This window comes from Leptonychotes weddellii, chromosome 13, assembly GCF_054177405.1.
Source record: "Leptonychotes weddellii isolate Sample4059 chromosome 13, ASM5417740v2, whole genome shotgun sequence".
NCBI classification, from domain to species: Eukaryota; Metazoa; Chordata; class Mammalia; order Carnivora; family Phocidae; genus Leptonychotes; species Leptonychotes weddellii.
The window spans coordinates 72,907,522-72,924,085 of NC_138381.1; the positions used below are offsets into that span (position 1 = coordinate 72,907,522).

A 16,564-nucleotide genomic window follows, 5' to 3' on the forward strand; every position below is an offset into this window, starting at 1 on the left:
AAGGTGCAGGACAGCACCTGACCATGAGGACTGCTCTGCCCTGAGTGTGAGCAGCTCTCCTCTGTGAAGTAAAGTCAGCAGCTGCGCCAGCCTTCTGAGGCCCTCCGAGAAGTCCATCTATACCATCTCACATCCGACAGGAGAAGAGCCAGGACTGGGAGCCGGGAAGGAGAAGGGCTGAAGGGGGTTTGCATCACATTTTTCTCAGAGGACAGCACCAGAGATAGAGGATGGGGGTGGGCAGAGACTTTCTTTTTTTTTAATTTTAGAGTCAGAGAAGATCATTCTAGAAAGTAGCTGCCATCACTGCACAGCAGTGTTTTTCAGACTTTAAGCCAAGACCCACAAGTAAGAACTACATTCTACATCACAACCCAGCTCGATGTGCATGCACAGAAACATGTGACTGAAGCAAAAGTTTCACAAAACAACACTTCCACATACCACCAATGACGTTCTCCAATAGGTTCTATTCTATGCTGATTTCTACCTACTAAACTGACTTGATAACTCACTAAATAGAGCTCACTTCTTGGTGTAAAAACCAACACTGAAGACACAAGTAGAAGCGAGTATTGTTTTTTACTATTATTATCTGCTTTTACTCTTTATTGTTATGGAAGTGTAGTTGACACACAGTGTTACATCAGTCTCAGTTGTGCAACACAGTGGTTCGATAACTTTGTATGTCACACTGTGCTAACCACAAGTGTAGCCACCATCTGTCTCCATGCAACACGATGATAGTACCATTGATTATATTCCCTGTGCTGTGCCTTTCATCTCCGTGACTTTCTCATTCCATCACTGGAAGCCTATACCTCCCTTCACCCATTTTGCCCATTCCACTACCTCCTCCCCTCTGGAAACCACCAATTTGTTCTCTGTAATTACAAGAGCATTTTAAAGATTTTAAAAAAATGTGATAACACATTATGTTGATGAGCATGTGGAGAAATGAGCACTCTCATATACTATTAGTGGAAGCAAGAATTAATGCAACTCCATTAGTGGGCCATTTGGCTGTCTTTATCAATATTTTAAATGCATATGCCTTTGACTCAGCAATTCCACTTCCAGGAATTTGTTACATATTTATTCACATATGTGCCCAAAGACGGATGTGAGAGAATATTCACCGCAGCATTGTTTGTCATGACCTCAGGCTGCAAACAATATAAATGTCCAGTAGGATGCTGATAAAATGAATTACGGGACAGCCTTACAGAAGTCTAAGCAACCATGAAAATAAATGAGGCAAGTTCATATGAATTAAAATGGAAGAAGGTCCAAGATGTATCATACAGTTGAAAAGGCAAGGGCAATTGGCTGATAATTGTTAAGCTGAATGATGAGGACAGAGGGATTTACTATACTCTTCTCTCTACTTCTGTAAATGTGTGCATTTTTCCATAGTTAAAAAGGTAAAAAAGACAAGTGTCCAAACTATGTGCAGTATGCCACCATTTGTGTTTAAGCCAATTTGCTTTAACAGACAAGGGGATCCATAAGGGATTGGAAGTAGCACGTGTCTCTGACAATAGACCTAGGGAACAGGTATAGAAGGCAGATTTTAAACTTATATCCTTCTCTACTCTCTTAATTTGTAACCACATGTACCTTTTATCTATGTGTGTATGTGTGTAATCAAAAACAAGATAGAGGGGCGCCTGGGTGGCTCAGTCATTAACCGTCTGCCTTCGGCTCAGGTCGTGATCCCAGGGTCCTGGGATCAAGCCCCACATCGGGCTCCCTGCTCGACGGAAAGCCTGCTTCTCCCTCTCCCGCTCCCCCTGCTTGTGTTCCCTCTCTCGCTGTGTCTCTCTCTGTCAAATAAATAAATAAAATCTTCAAAAAAAAACTAAGATAGAAATAAAACTGATTTACCAACCTCAACAAGGAGAGAAAGACACCATTCTACCTGAAATCAAGACTCAGAATTCTGCCTGAAAACCAAACAAACCAATTCATGATGAAGAATGTACTCTTAACTTTGACCCCCACTACCCCACCACCACACCATGACCTTTGGGGTTTTCCTGAGCAAACAAGTCAAAAATGGAACTGTGTCCAGTTACCTTTTTCCACCAAATTGTTGTTTCCTTGAATTGATGCAGAACAAAGATTGGACCACATGGGACCCCAATTAATTATGACTTCAAGTTTAACTTGTTTGGTTCCCTCACTTTAAGAATGACAGACTATGATATATGGCTGCTCCATTTCTCTGTGTCTATTGAGAGAAGAGATCTGAATGAGGATGTTCATTACAGCGTGGTTTATAACAGGGAAAAACTGAAAACAGCCTAAACATTCATCAATAAAAAAATTGCTAAGTATGACACATCCAGATTATGGAATACTGTCATGGACTCAATGTTTACGTCCCCCTCCACCCCTCTAGAGGGGGGGCCCCTCAACCCCTGACAAATTCACAGTTTGGAGCCCTGACCCCCAATGTGATGGTGTTAGGAGGAGGCCTTTGGGAGGTGATTAGTTTAAATGAGGTCATGAGGGTGGGGCCCCCATGACGGGATTACTGACTGTGTAAGAGTGTTCTCTCGAGTTCCCTCTCTCTCTCTCTTTCTCTCCCATGTGAGGACACCAAGAGAAGCCAGAAAGAGGCCTTCACCCAGAACCAAATCAGCCAGCACCTTGACCTTGGTCTTCCTAGTCTCCAGAAGAGTAAAATATAAACGCCTGTTGTTTAAGCCCCACCCAACCCAGGTCAATGGTATTTTGTTATAGCAGCTCAAGCTGACTCATAGAAATGGCATGATGTATTTAAAAATATAAGAAACAGGGCACCTGGGTGGCTCAGTGGGTTAAGCGTCTGCCTTCAGCTCGGTTCATGATCTCAGGGTCCTGGGATAGAGTCCCATGTCAGGCTCCCTGCTCAGCGGAGAGCGTGCTTCTCCCTCTGCCTCTCCCCCCTCCCCCAGATCCCTGGCTCATGCTCATTCTCTCTCTCTCAAATAAATAAAATCTTTTTTAAAATATTTAAGAAACATATATGTACTAACATGGAAAGAACTAGACATTTTTGGATAGAAAAAGCAAGTTGCAGTTATACTGTTATAGTATCCTACATTTACGTAAAATGCACATTCATATAATAATATACATATTTATACACAAATGCACAGAACATTATCTGGAAATATAAACACCTAACAAATGACGGGATACTCAGGAGCACAGAAGAATCACAGTCAAAGGGGATATTAGCTTTGTTTGTAAGTTTTTATTTTTTATAAAAAGCTATTTCTGGGGGCGCCTGGGTGGCTCAGTCGTTAAGCGTCTGCCTTCGGCCCAGGTCATGATCCCAGGGTCCTGGGATCGAGCCCCGCATCGGGCTCCCGGCTCAGCGGGAAGCCTGCTTCTCCCTCTCCCCCCGCTTGTGTTCCCTCTCTCTCTGTCAAATAAATAAAATCTTTAAAAAAAAAAAAAAAGCTATTTCTGTATCACTTATGTAATTAAAAACTATTTCAGGACATACCCCCTCCCAAGTGTTCAGAGGGAACAGCTTAACCCCAGGCTACATAATCAGTCAACTTCAGGGCTACTTCTAGAATCTGAGTTCTAAAATCTGCCTTGCAACACAAGAGTTCTTCCCACTACCATTCAGTTCTCCATCTTAATTCTCAAACCAGCAAAAATTACATTCTGCTCAGGAGAGCATAGGGCAGGACTCCCATCCCACCAGACACCAACAAGGAGATAATGTTTTTATGCACTAAATGTAACATGGTTAGATCTCAACGAGGTTAGCTAAGACAATTAATTTTAAAGCCTTTCAACTGACAGTGATAGACAAATTAGCTTCCGCATCAGCTTTAGGAAACCAATTTCATTACAATGAAGAATTCAGAAGGGAGCTCTGATGCCTTTTTAAAAAGTGAGATGAAACTTCAAAGTGAGATGAAACTATTTTCTAGAGCAACTCCATAATTATACCACAAAGACGATGTTTACCGCAAAACCCAACACCCAGTAGGGATAAGATGGAAGGAAGAAAGAAGCCTCAAAAAAATGTCAGGTTGAAATCTGCAATAGACATTCATGAGAGGAAAATAAGATAGATTAAAGGTCTCAGAAAGTTTATTAAAATTATAGCAAGAGCTAACATTTATTTATTCAGTCAAAAAAATATTGAGTACTGACTGTGCCAGGCACTGGGGATACAACAGTGAACAAGACACACCAAAATCTTGCCTTTGTGGAGATGTCCTGCCAATAAACGTAAGTGCTACAATAATCTGGGACGGTGAACTGGGAATATCAGGGTAGGAGACTTTGATGTGAAATACCCTGAGTGGTTAGGGAAGGTCTCACTGAGAAAGTGACATTTGAGCAAACACCTGAAGGAGATAAAAGAGTAAGCCCAGCAGATATCTAATGGAAGTTTGTTCCAGGCAGTGGGGGTGGCAAGTGCAAATGTCCTGGGATAGGGACATACCTCATATATGTTTAAGGAGCAGCAAAAGCCTAATTTGGCCGAAGCAGAGAGAGCAAGGGGAAAATCCCAGAAGATAAGATGAGAGAGGAAGCCAGGAGCCAGATGGTGTAGGGCGCTGTAGGCCATTGTAATGACCTGGGCTTTTACCAAGAGAGATGGGAGCCACAGAAGAATTTAGAGAGCAGGAGTGACATGAACTCACACAGCACTGGATTCTCTGGTGGGGAGCAAGGGGAGAGGTCACTGTAATAATCCAGGGGGAAGACGGTTCACTGAGTATTTACTGTGAGCTGGGGACTTTACATACCATATCTTCTGGTTTTATTTGTCTTAATTGAGATATAAACCACATACCACAAAATTCACCATTTCCAAGTGTACAATTCATTGTTTTTAACATATTCACAAGGTTGAGCAACCATCAACACTCTAATTCCCGAGCATTTTCATCCCCCCAAAAGAAACCCTATGGCCATTAGTAGTCAACTCCCCATTCCTTCTCCCCCGTCTCTGGTGACCTCTGATCTACTTTCTGTCCCTACTGATTTGCTTATTTGGGACATTTCATATAAATGGGATCATACAAGATGTGGTCTTTCATCTCTGGCTCCTTTCACTGAGCATCACATTTTGAAGGCTCCTCCATGCATTCCTTCGTAGGGCTGAAGAATATTATATTATTAATGAAGAATATTATTTAATATATTATTAAATGCCCACAAAAGCCCATGAGGAAGACACTATCATTATCATGCCCAGTTTTCAGATAGGGAAACTGCAGCCCAGAAAGGTCAAGTAAGTTGCCCAAGGACAGCCAGGAGAGAGGAGGACCTGAGACTGAACTCAGAAGTCTGGCTCCAAGGCTTGCCCACTTGACTACTTTGTTCATTGCCTTACTGAATGAATGGTGGACCTTCATCAGGCCCCTCATTGGACTGGGGAAACAAAGGCCCTGATTTCATAGAGTTTGGGTAAAGCCATGACCAAGACTCAGATGTCATGACCTCCTGTCCAGCTGGGGTCCACTTTAGCATGTTCTTGTGGCACCAGTGGGACCTTCTCATTCTGGGTAGAGTCAGCTAAGCCAGGGAGAGTGGACCTGGCAGAGGCGAGACCCTGGAGGTGGGGATGGAGAGAGGGAGGGAGGAAAGAAGGGAGGGAGGGAGGGAGGGAGGGAGAGAGGAATACCAACAGTGCTGTCTCCCCCCACGGCCGAACTCATAAACATTAGTGCAGCTCAGCAAGTCTTTACTGACCACCAACCATGTGCAAGAATCTGTGTGAACGGAGGTGTCAATGTCAACATGATGTGATCCCTGCCCTTGAAAAGTTCCCAGGGCAGTTGGGGAAAGTGCTATCCCAGAGTTACCACAAAGAAGAGGCTGTGGTGTTCCTGTCTTTGCCATCTATGCATTCTACTAGGATGCTGGCATGGCGCTGGGCACATAGCTTTCCTCCAACAGATATTTGCTGAGGAGCATCCATATACTCAAGATGCCACCCATTCCCCTTGGCTCTTTCTTATTAACCCTGCCCCACCTATAGCCATCCCTGTTACCCCAGGAACACTTCCTAATAAAGCCTTTCACATGAATCCTTGTCTCAGGTCTGCTGCTGGGAACCACCCAACCCAGGAGGTGAGCTGTAAAGTCCTGTCATAATCACTACCACTAAAGCTTACTGAGCACTTACTATGTGCCAGGCAGGTATTACAAGCACTTCACCTGTATTAACTCATTTACTCCACAACATCGCCGAGAGGCAGATGCTATTACTACACCCCAGTGGCAGACGAGGAAAATGAGTTGCAGGGGCTTGTGGTTGCCCAGTCAGTAGTGGCAGAGCTAAGATCTGAACCCAGGCAATCTTTCCAAGCCTGGGCTCTTGACCATTCTATGATCTGCTGCCTTTTGAGTCAGCTTGGGGAACACAGCCAGCATTTGGGGAGGCCAGGTGCCAGAGGCGAGGTGGCATCTGTGTATAGAGAGAAAAAGGAAACAGAAAAGCACTGAGGGAAGGGCAAGAGGCATGTCGCATGGGGAAGCATCCGAGAAGACATCAGAAGTCTTCTGTTGCAATGAAGCCCAACCATAGCTCTTGCCAATGAGTTCCAAAAGACTTCCCTGATTCCATACAACCCCCTTCATTGTGACCTGAGCTGCCTTGAATGAATTTTTGTTCCTTGGAACTGAACTAATTCCTATATGTGCCAGGCACTGTGGGTAATAAGACGAGGTATGGTCCCTGACTACGGTCAGCATCAGTGTGAAGATCTTGGCTTTGTTTTCGTTTTGAGACAATATTTGTAGGCTTATATGGTAGGTTCCATCAAGCTCTTTACATGCATTCTAGGGGGCAGTCACTGTAATCAGCCCCATTTTACAGACAAGGAAATGAAGACTCCGAGACGTTAAGACCTTTACACAAGGTGATGGTGTTAAGTGGCAAAGCCAACACTTCAGCTTGGGTGTGACAGGCTCGACAGGCCACAGTCTGAAGCACTAAGCTTCCCTGTGCTGTGTGTCCGTGCTCTGCTCCGTGAGGCACATTAGGGAGCGGTGGGGTCTTCACTTGCCCATTCTACCCTTGCGCTGAGCAGAAGTAATCTCACAAGCCATGCATAACTTCTCAGAGCCAAAACTGGGGGAAGCTGGCCTTTCCTCCAAAAAAAATGGAATTGGGGCATAAAAGAGTAATAACACACAGTTACGTCCCACCCTCCAACCTACCACTTCCATGTTGAATCCTCTTTTGACTTCCCACAGATAAGCTCCTCCCTGACTGGCTGGGACCATGCAGACAAGCAGCAGGGATGTTTGATGAGTGGAGAACTTTCAGCGAATACAGAGTCTTCAGAAAGAGGTGACATGTCCCTCGCAAACCAACAGCTGAAAAATTCCCCTCAGAGCAAACCAAAGTCCCTTTGTGCATCAGACAATTGCACAGAGCAAGTGTGCTCCTAATGGTTTGAGGGTTCCCAATGAAACCACTAACAAGTTGGTATCAATCAGACACCAACCAGGAAAACAGACACCACTCCATTTCAGATGAAACATAATGCAGGAAATTAGTTATATGGGGGCTGGAGAAGGTCAGAAGCCAAGAGGGGATGGCAAGACCACCCAGAGATTGGCTACAGCAAAAAGCCACAACTGTCCCTAGATCTAGAGAGACAGAGTGAAGAAGAGATATCACCAGAGCCCAAGAACCAGGTCACAAGGCAAAAGCTAGAACTGTAGAGGAGATGCAGCCACTGGCGGGGGGGGGGGGGAGGCTCTCAAGGAGGTAGGGAAGAAATGGCCCAAGTTCTCTCTTCCTCCCACCCTCCTCCAATAGCCAAAGTCTCCCACAGGCTGCCCCCAGGCAGAAGCTAGGGACCTCAAGAAACGCAGCCCAAAGTCCCCACACTCCCCCCATGTTAACAGAACAGGGAGGGGAGAGCAATGGATCTGAGGGCAGACGGACCCAAGACCACCACACTCTGGCTTCATCAAGTCATTCATTCACTCACTCAGTGAACGTTTCTTAAATGCTCTCTAAGCCAGGTGTCCAGGACCCACAACACTAACAATACCCAGCCCCTCCCTCTAGAGAGTTATTTATAATTGTATTAATTGTGGGCTGAGAGTGGAGATGACATATGACTCAACCTGGAAGTAGCCGTGGATCTGGAGTCGCTTCACTGAGATGACATTCACGCTTCATCTCGAAGGATGAGAAGGGTCTGCCATGTGGGGGAGACATCTGTTGTTTTTATCTGCTCCGTATCCAGCATACCTTGGGGGATGACCTTTAATCCACTCTCAGTCCCGCTGTTTCCCATGGGATGAGCACATGACCCAAATCTGTCCAATCAGCACATTCCATTTTCCTGGCCACAACAATTGGACGGGAGCATGGGCACGTGACCAGACTGATCCAATGAGAAGCAAGCCTGGACTCTCCCAGGACCCTTCATGAAAAAAAGCTCTCTTTCTCCTAGTCTTGTTACCCTGCCTGGAGGTGAGCCTGGACTGCAGGTGGACATCTTGCCACTAGCAAGAATGAACGTACTGAAGAATGAGGCCAACACCAAGGGAAAGTGATCTGAGAGAAAGAGGACGCCCTGATGGTATCATTTGAGTTGCGGGATCCAGCCATTCCTGAGGCCAATAATTATCCAGTTATTTGAACGAATAAAAGTGTCCTTTTCGCTTCAGCCTTTTTATGTTGGGTTTCTGTCGCTTGCAATTAGAAAGACCTTGACTGATAAGATGCAGAAAGGCAGAGGAAGTAGGGCTTGAAAGGAGAAGCAGGAGGGGGGTGATGTATTCAAGGAACCATAGATAGTTGGATGTGCCTGGAGGGTAGAAATTTGTAAAAAGAACAGGGCAGAAGGTGAATCTGGAAAGGTGGGTGTGGACCTAAAGAGCCTTGAACCCTCAGAAGAGGACCCTGAACTTCCTTCACAGAGCCCAGAGCTTCTACAACTTTCTACTCTTATCTCAAATAATCAGCAAGAGTTCTAAGCACCTCAGGATTGTGTCCAGCGTGGTGGGGAGTACAAAGGAGATGGTTCCTTCCCTCAGGGGGCTTCCCATCCAGCTGGGGGAAGATGAGGCAAAAGGGGGAAAATTATAACTGATAATGTAATAATAGTGAATACTTACTGATTATTTACAATGTGCCAGATACAGCACTCTGTTTACTTAGATTTTTTTCATGGAACCCACACACCACTCTATGAAGTTGGTGCTCTGAATGTCCCCCTTGTTTTATTGATGATGAAACTAAGGCTCTGAGAGGTTGAGTCACTTGCCCAAGGTCACACAGTTTGGAAGTGGTAGAGGTAGAACTTGAACTCCAGCAGTGTGGCTACTGAGTCCACATACTTGAACCATTTTGCTGAGCAGTCAATTGAGTTACAGGTGGAATGAGAAAAGTAAATAGGAAAGGAAGTCAGAATGTCAAGACTGAGTCTATAACCAAGCTGTAAATTGCTCTGCCCCGGGTCTCATTTTGGAAGATGGCCCCATGGAGGGCCCGGCCGTGGGTCACAGGTCTGCATGGCAAACAGCACTTTTACCCACCAGTCGGCATCCCCATGGGCTCTGGGGCTGCCTGGCTCTGCTGAGAACACAAGACATGTGGGACCCTTCTCGAAGGACATGGAACTTAAAATGCAAGGAGAAGGAGCAGCAGGCTGCCACTGACCACACCTCCCCCACAAGCCCCTGTCTTCCCTGGATGACACCACTTTTCCCATGACTGTGACAACCTCCTGGAAGGTACTGCAACTTGATGTCCCACTGCAGACTCCCCACAGCAGAGCAGACCACAGAGAGTGTATTTGCTTTTTATTTTGGAGAAGGTAGATGGGAATAGATTCTGAAGTCCACCCATTGCCTACCAACCATATTTTCTCATACTTGGAATGTGCATGCATGAGCTAGCACACATGTGCGCACGCACACACACACACACACACACACATTAACCCTGTTGATGCAAATTATGCCCACCCTTCAAAGCCCCCTGAAATCCTGCCTCTTGTGGTAAGCATTCCTCAAACACACAAAATGGAACGCCCTCTCTTGTCTCAGAGCTCCAAGAACCAGAGCCACTTGGAGAAAACCAGGTTCAAAGAGATCACATGGCACATAAGTGTCAAAGCCACAACCGAATTCCCAGTTGCCTCATCCCTCTCCCCAGACAAGCTCTCTTCCATGAGATCTAGAGCCCTAATTTTCTGTATGCCATGGCTAGACACCTTTTGGTGCCTCAAAATACCTTTTAATTGTGGATGGCAGGTGGTGTTTATCATATCAGTGTTGACTGACTGACTGGTAATGGCTGTCTAGAGCATCGTGTTGAGAAGGATCCAGAGGGTCATCACTTCGTGCTCAGGGCCAAGACTGATGACTGATGGCTACCGTGGACACGGGATGGAGAGTGATGTCAGACAGGCCAGGCATGTGCCATCTTCTTTTCCTGTCAGAAGCCTCTCCTACGGGGATGCCAAGGTGGCTCAGTCGGTTAAGCGTCTGCCTTCAGCTCAGGTCATGATCCTCGGGTCCTGGGATTGAGCCCCGCATCGGCCTCCCTGCTCCGCAGGAAGTCTGCTTCTCCCTCTCCCTCTGCCTGCTTCTCCCTCTGCTTGTGCTCTCTCTCTCTGTCAAATAAATAAAATCTTAAAAAAAAAAAAGAAGAAGAAGAAGAAGAAGCCTCTCCTATGTGTTCCAGGTAGAATCAGCTGCTCCTTGACATGGATTCCCACACCACTTTAAACATATTCGAGTACTTTTCCCATTGGAATGTAACTGTATGTTTCCATGTCTCTCCAGTTAGATAGTGAGTTGCTGAGGTCACAGACATTCGTGCATCCCAGAGCCTCAGTCAGTGCCTTGCCTGAGCCAGATTCTCAATAACTATGTGAATGTCACAAAGTTCAGACCTGTTTATGTAATTATAACTTCACTACTTTATATCTCTAAACAACGTTCATGATATCCGGCATCGTATTGCATTGTGCTTGGTATTTTCCTACCCTGCCTAGCATGATGCTGAATTTATATTTTAATGTCATGTAATCTAATTTAATTTAATTTGCTATTGGTTGTTCGATGCTTACAACATGCTAGGTGCTCTGATATGGGATTCCTACCTATTGCTGCATTTATCTCTCCCCTACACCCTGCAAGATAGCTATCAATCCCACTTCACAAACACTGCGGCTCAGAGAGGCTATTCGGCTTGCTCAAGGTCACACAGCTAGTAAGCAGCAGAGCAAAGATTTAAATCTGGGTGTCTGTGACAGCAATTTTAGCTGACTGATCACCATTATAATAGAGCCATGGTCAGTGGGGAGGCAATGAGAATACCTACATTTAAAATCTAGAAACTGATGGGGGTGCTCAAGATGTTGTGTTTCATCTCATTAAATGTGGCCTTTCAGCTCAGCCTCCGTGGCGTGGTCGCCAAAGTCCAAGCCAGGCTGCAGTGCCTGCTGTGCATGAGCATCCACGCTGCCTGAACTTGAACCTGCTGGTCCAGCCCAACGTGACTCAGCACCTGGAAACATGTGCTTCTTTAAATAGATTCTGCTCTCCGCTAGCTCTCCGGGCCAATCAATGACTTACCTGTCATTGGAGGGAGGTATCCTGGGGCTTGCTGAGCTGCTGTGCTGATGTGGAGCAGAGGGACATAAGGGGCACTGAGGAAGGTCACTGGTGACTGTGAGCCTGCTAGAGAATTAAGAGAATGGCCAGGTGAGACAACACCCAGAAGCAGGGGGGTTGTCTGCACCCATACCCCCCCAAACTGGTCTGGAGGGCTTAGTGCCATGCCCCTCCTTTCCCCAAAGCCCTGCAACATCATGGAGGAACCATGAACAAGGTGGACCAGGGTCAGGAGACCTATGTTCAGATCTCGGCTTTGCCACCAAAAGCTGCCTGACCTTGGACAAGTCCTTTGTTTTTCCATCTTCTCGTCCATCAAGCCATACTCTCTAATTACAAATGCACAGCAGGAGGCAGAAGACAACCCAACTGCTCTCAGTGGAGGATCAGCCAAATGATTCATGATCCATCCACACTGTGCAATAAGCACTACTCAAACGAGAGATGCAACCGACATGGGCTGAGATGAAACCATCTCCGAGCAGGGTGTGGACAGTGAGCTGCCATCTGAGTGCTTTACGTGGGGTCCTGTATAGACATGTACGCTAGGATATTCATAGAGTAACTCTGAAAGGACACACACGCACACACACATTCTGGTGAATGGAAAAGACGTACATTTTGTAAAAAAAAAAAAAATTAAGGAGGCAAAAATAAGTCTTTAACTTATCTTTTACTCTTTGCTTAAAAAAAAAAAAAATTTGTTTTCACTGTTGCATGTTTCCGAAACAATTTCCAAGTCAGCAACAAGAATTTCACATCCATGCTCAATGGGAAGCAAGGTGAGCTCTAGATAAACAGGGTCACCAAAGATCCAAGCCTGTTTCCAGTGGCCAAAAGCTGAGTGGTTTTTGGCAAGCCTCCAGCCTCTCCAAGCTTTGGTTCCTGCTGTCTATCAGTGGCATTTGCCCATGGCTAGTAGGGAAGATCAAATATGGAAGAACTTGGAAGGCACAGAGTGGTGCCCATCTGTAAAGTATGTATTGTTGGGCTGCCTGGGTGGCTCAGTTGATTAAGCGTCTGCCTTCAGCTCAGGTCATGATCCCAGGGTTCTGGGATCCAGCCCCATGTTGGGCTCCCTGCTCAGTGGGAGTCTGCTTCTCCCTCTCCCTCCCTCCCCCCACTCATGATCTCTCTCTCTCTCTCTCTCAAATAAATAAATAAAATCTTTTCCAAAAACTTATATATTGTTGTTAATAACTTCTTCCATGAAACAGAAGAGTGAGTCTATAAAGGGTCAGCTCGATACATTTATGGGACCTCCTCTATTAAGGCATTGTTTTCAAATGCATTCCAACATTTTGTGTGACCTGAATCCCATGAGTACTGGTTTGGGGCGGAGCAGAATGGGGTTGAAGGCCCAGCTCCAACATCCACTAATGTAAACATCCAAAGTCTCAGTTCCTTTATTGGTAAAATGACAGCCGTGTATGGTGAGCGCTGTAAATTGTGCAAGACTGTTGAATCACAGATCTGTACCTCTGAAACAAGTAATACATTATATGTTATTTAAAAAAAAAAAGAAGAAGAAGAAGAAGATAGCAGGAGGGGAAGAATGAAGAGGGGGAAATCGGAAGGGGAGACGAACCATGAGAGACGATGGACTCTGAAAAACAAGCTGAGGGTTCTGGGGGGGAGGGGGGTGGGAGGATGGGTTAGCCTGGTGATGGGTATTGAGGAGGGCACGTACTAAATAGAGCACTGGGTGTTATATGCAATGAATCATGGAACACGACATCAAAACTAATGATGTAATGTATGGTGATTAACATAACATAATAAAAAAAAAGGAAATAATGGGACAAATAAAAAAAACATTTTATACAAAAAAAAAAAAATGACAGCCATGCTACTTCACAGAGATATTGTGGGAATTAGGTGCCAAAACATAGGTGAAACTTTGAGCACAGAGTTAACACCTATTATGTGTTTTCAATGAGTAGTAGAATTTTTCTTTTAAACTTTCTTTGCAGTTATACCACAAGCCATTTTCCTTTTAGGATCTAGGTATTCCATATGAAGTTAGAAAAACCACAACCTCCAGATGGAAATGAGTATACTTTTTGTCCTAGCCAGAATTCCTGAGAAAGCAGAGCATGGGTCAAAAGTGCACATGCCCTGGGGACTGCAATCCCAAGGAAGCAGGAGTGAGAGGAAAGAAGGGATTCAAGTAAATGGAGGGTATTATGAAGCTGGGGACAGGTTGGTTGCTCAGAAGAAGTCTTCAGAGAGGCTGCACCTCTGAACCATCCATCTAGAGCCAGAAATAATATATCCACACCAGCTCTCATGGGGTGTCAACTCCCCCACACTTTGATTTCATAGAGTTGGGGATCAACTGGACTTCACAATGCTTCATGCCTCAGTGGATATAAGAAATGTAAGGGACCAGAGCAACTGCCAACAGCAATAGCAGGAATGACAATAGCAAGGCTGGTGGCAACAGCCCATGTCTCCCAGACCATGAGAACATCACGAACTGTTGCCAAGCCTGCTCTGGCCAGAAAGCAAGGCAGGTACGCAGGTCCTGGGAGGCCCGTATACCAGGTCTGCTATACCTTCCATCCAGATTTGCCTCCTTACATATTCACACTAGGATGTCAGCCTGCCACCTGCTTGTGTAGTGTCTAAAGCATACAGATCCACTCCTGACCACCCGTTTCAGAGAATGAGTAAGATCTTCTGGGCCCCAGGTGCATATGATCCCACCCTGGTCCACTCCCACTGAATGTCCTGCTAAGGACTGCCACAGCCCTCTGGATATTCTCAGCTCTTGGCTCCAGAAGGCTGCTTCCTTCAACCTCGACCTCGTTACCTCAGCCTCTTGCAGAACTGTCCATCAGGAGTGGCATTTAAATGTGAGATCCTGGGCTTTTTATCAAAGGACATGATGAACAACCACAGCCCTGCCAAATCTATTCTTGCTTCTGCTGGGTTTCATTTGGGATGTGGAGCCATGGCATCCAGTCCTCCCTATTTAAATTCCTCTTATTTTATTCATTCATTTCTTCAGCAAATATGTATTGAGGGAATTGGTAAGAAAAAAGACATTCTAATAGAAAAATGGTTAAAAGGTAATGAATAGACAGTTCATAGAAAATAAAACACAAATGACTCTTAAGCACTTGAAAAGATACTCAATTTCACTCAAAAAAAGAGAAATGCTTATTAAAGCTACGCTGAGAGACCATATTCCCCATCAGATTGGCAAAAATCCAAAAGGTTAATAACACATTTTGTTGGCAAGGTTGTGGGGAAATAGGTATTCTCAAGCACTTCTGGTAGGAGTGTTCCTATGGTGCATAATTGGACAATATCTATCAAAATTATGAAAGTGGATATTCTTTGACACAGCAATTTCCCTTCTGGGAATTTATCCTACAGAGATGTTTGGACTTGTGCAAAATGATGTATATACAACGTTATTCACTGCAGAATTCTAAGAGCAAAATATTGGGAACAATCTAGATGCTTTAAATAAATAAGAATATATCTAAGCAATGACATGCTATGTAGATTTTTTTCTTTAAAGAATGAGATCTCTCTCTAATCACTGATATAGAAAGATCTCCATGATAGAGTGGCAAATAATAAGGCATAGAGCAGCTTGGATATGGCATACCCACACTAATGCTGCCTAACAAACCACCCCAAAAGTTTAAAGAATAATCGTTCACTCTCATGCTCTCAGATTTGGGGTTCCGTTGATCTCTATTGGGCTCAGCAGGGTGGCTCTGCTTCAGGCTGCAAGCTTCAGGTCTTGTGGACTCTGTTCCACATTCCTTGTTCAAGGGCCAGGCTGAAGGGGACAACAGTTAGCCATGGCATGCTCCTCTCATGGTGGATCACGGAGCACAAGAAAGGAAGAGTAATGACACAAAAACTTTTCAAGACTCTCATGTCTTATCAGCTAATATCTCACTGGCCAAAACAAGTCACATGGCCAAGTTCAAAGTCAAGGGGTGAAGAAGAACACTCTACCCACCATGAGGTCATGGCAGGGGTGTGGATGTATAATATCACCAGAGAACAGTGAAGAACTCAACTAACATTACATAATGTAAACATTACATTACATTACATTACATAAACATACACACACACACACACAAATACTCAATTTTACTTATTTTTACCTAAAAGTACCCTGGAGAAAAACTGTAACAATGATAACCTCTATTGGGGGGCTGGGGAGAAGTGAGAACTTGTGGACAGAGGCTAGGTAAGGAAGAAGACATTCCACTGTCTATCTTCTGACATTTTTTAAATCAGGTCAATGGTTTACCTGTACAAAAAAATGAGTTAAAAATGCACACTGAGCCAGGCACTGGGCAAGGTCCTGGGGACAGAGCTGTAAATAAGATGAACCTGATTTCTGCCTCCAGGTAGCTAATACTTGGGGGCAGTGGTCTCTACTCTGGCTGCCATCAGAGCCACCTGGGGTGCTTTTAAAAAAATACTCATGTCCAGCTCCACTCCCAGAGACTCAGACTGTAATTAGCTTGGTGTGGAAGGAGGCATATGTACTTTTAAAAGGTCCCAGGGTTAAAGATATAAATGCAGGGGTCCGAAGGGGTACATGCACCCCGATGTTTATTTATAGCAGCAATGTCCACAATAGCCAAACTGTGGAAAGAGCCAAGATGTCCATCGACAGATGAATGGATAAAGAAGATGTGGTATACAATAGAATACTATGCAGCCATCAAAAGGAATGAGATCTTGCCATTTGCAACAATGTGGATGGAACTGGAGGGTGTTATGCTGAGCGAAATAAATGAATCAGAGAAAGACATGTATCATATGACCTCACTGATATGAGGAATTCTTAATCTCAGGAAACAAACTGAGGGTTGCTGGAGGGGGGGTGAGGGATGGGGTGGCTGGGTGATAGACATTAGGGAGGGTATGTGCTATGGTGAGCGCTGTGAATTGTGCAAGACTGTTG

At 45.0% G+C, this 16,564-nt stretch overlaps 1 long non-coding RNA gene across 4 annotated transcripts in view; it reads right to left on the reverse strand.

The window, feature by feature from the left end:
- The window catches only part of LOC115937803 (uncharacterized), a 193,781-nt gene that overhangs the window by 65,598 nt on the left and 111,619 nt on the right, over positions 1-16,564 (reverse strand). The window contains exons 2-3 of one of the 4 annotated variants that reach the window (XR_014139794.1): positions 11,578-11,679; positions 10,229-10,610 (exon numbers count right to left, since the gene is read on the reverse strand). The exons of 2 other annotated variants lie outside the window; for them this stretch is intronic. This is a non-coding gene — a long non-coding RNA (uncharacterized LOC115937803). Of the gene's footprint in view, positions 1-10,228; positions 10,611-11,577; positions 11,683-16,564 lie in introns of all 4 variants that reach the window. One more of the 4 variants, XR_014139793.1, reaches the window with a different exon arrangement.